The sequence below is a fragment of the Frankliniella occidentalis genome, unplaced genomic scaffold (genome assembly GCF_000697945.3).
Source record: "Frankliniella occidentalis isolate FOCC.00 unplaced genomic scaffold, Focc_3.1 Scaffold247, whole genome shotgun sequence".
Classification (NCBI taxonomy): domain Eukaryota; kingdom Metazoa; phylum Arthropoda; class Insecta; order Thysanoptera; family Thripidae; genus Frankliniella; species Frankliniella occidentalis.
The window spans coordinates 154,214-156,324 of NW_026267373.1; the positions used below are offsets into that span (position 1 = coordinate 154,214).

The 2,111-nt window shown below is 53.7% G+C and overlaps 1 protein-coding gene across 1 annotated transcript in view; it reads left to right on the forward strand.

Annotated features, from left to right (window-relative positions):
• LOC127750732 (dipeptidyl aminopeptidase-like protein 6) overlaps positions 1–2,111 on the forward strand; it is a 53,677-nt gene that overhangs the window by 28,386 nt on the left and 23,180 nt on the right. The gene's annotated exons all lie outside the window — the stretch shown is intronic.

The following is a 2,111-nucleotide window of genomic DNA, read 5'->3' on the forward strand; positions in this document are numbered from 1 at the left end:
CCCCTCCCTTTCTTCCCACTTTCACCCTTCCCCATCCACTCACTGTCCCGCTGCTGTCGTCAAGGGACGTTGTTGTTATTATTATTTCCACTAACAAAAAGAATTTCCGTAAATGCGACATAAGCCGTCCCGTAAGGCAGTGGAGGGCGGCTGCTGCTGCTGTTTTGTGTGGTTTCCCGCCGGGAGGGGATGGCGGGATTTTCGGCTTCCGTGTGCTCAAGCGTTGGCATGCGCGCTGCAAACAACGATATTGCTCTCAAATCCCGCCCAAGCCGTCCCCGGTCCGTGTGATGAGCCGTCCGAGAGAAAAACAAAAACGATATGACAACAATTTATTTAGTTTTTGTTTTCGTTCTACTTTGTTGCCACCATATTGCTTTCTTCGGAACGCTTTCTCACTCGCCGTCCCTCGCAGAGCGCGTGTTGTTGCGTGTGTGCGGTTGCGGTTGGGTGTCGAGATTGCCTCTCGCCTCCACCACTTGTGCCCTGTGCAGAAAGCGTTTCTATTTCATGATGCCAGCATACTATTCCGATTACTCCTCTGTTTCACTTTTGCGAACTTGACAGGTGACCTTGCTTGAAGTTCAGAAATTCAGAGGAGCCTTGATCCAAGCCCAAGGTTAACGGTCACCTTCAAACAATAATATTATATTATGTTTGCGTCACAGTATACAACATGAAATTAATTATTTCGCATGTTCTTTGTGTAACGAGGACGTTTGTATTAATGGAAATAGACCTTTGCGAGGGGGAAGGGCTGGAGATACAAGCGCACCGCCACAAGGACCAAGCTGCGCAGCTAATGGACGCTCGCCTTGCGTGTGCAAAACCCGCCGCGGGCGCGCTGTGTCCTTCTTGCTGACGCACCTCGCTGCCCCCCGCCCACCCCACCGCAGCCCCTCTCCTCCCCAACGTCCATTTCTTGAGAACCGTTTCGGACCGGCAGCGGCGGCGGCGGCGGCGGCCGGTTCGGGAGCGCCCAGAACGCAAGTTTGCCAGGCAAATTTAGTTAGAGTTGTTCTTGAGCTGGAAAAGTTTTTGCTCGGCTAGGTTCGGTAAACACCGGCGGCGGCAGCGGCCCCAGCGCATGATTCCAACAAGCGCGCATAACCTCGCGCCCCGCAGCCCACGCCTCGGCGCCACGCGGCCCAGTATTTACAGCGGGAACGTGCGGGATACTTGGGTATAGGCCGGCCCGACCGGCGCGGCGGCAGCCCCGTGTGGCGCTGGCGCCTCTTGCTTTCGCGCGCGTCTGGAAAGTTGCGCCACGCACCGCTACGCTCCCCGGCCGAGCTGTCGTGTAGGTGGAGGTCGTGTTGTTATCGTTCTTCTCGGCTGGTCATATTTTCTCATATATATTTATCATTTGCCGTTACTTATTTTCGTTGCGCGAAGAAAATTTGCTCGTGTCATAGGCGATTTGCTGCTTTCCCATGCGAGAAAAAAAATGAGCGAAATTTGTGGTAATCATAATAATTTGATTGCGCTGCCTCGCCCTTTTGTTGGCGGCAATCGATAACGTCGGGAGGAGCCCCCTTCCCCTCTCTACCCCACACCGCCCCCCTACGCCATCGCTCCAATATTCTCAAATCACCACCATTCAATCCCACGCCCAACAGCCATTCCTCACGACAGGCGGGGCGCGCGCTCGCCCGCGCCTCGCTCCCTCGGCTGTTTTCATCTCGTGAAAGCAAAAGACAAAAGAAAAAAGCAAGCGTGAGAGAGCGGGGGTAAAGGGGGCAGTGTAGTTACGTCAACTACAGCATTTTTCGGGCGGACAGCAACAAAGTCTTGAATCAAGCAAATTGCCAAAAGATGAGTCGTTTTGTTTGTTTCTTTTGTTTGACTGTTTACAATCCGACCAGCCCCCTCCTGACAGCGGGTCAAGCCGGGCGCGGGCGGTCAACATTAATTCGCAAACAAAGTAAGGGGTCGATATTCATTACGCTAATTACAAAATATCGTTGTTATTCGAAAGCAAAATTGTTTTGAACTATTTCGATGTGGGCCGTTTTGAGCCCCTGACCTATCAGCCGCGAAGGGCCGCGGGCCTCACCGCCGACATCAACGTTACTGCGGCCGCGGCCAGCCAACGCGTTTAGAGAGGCGGG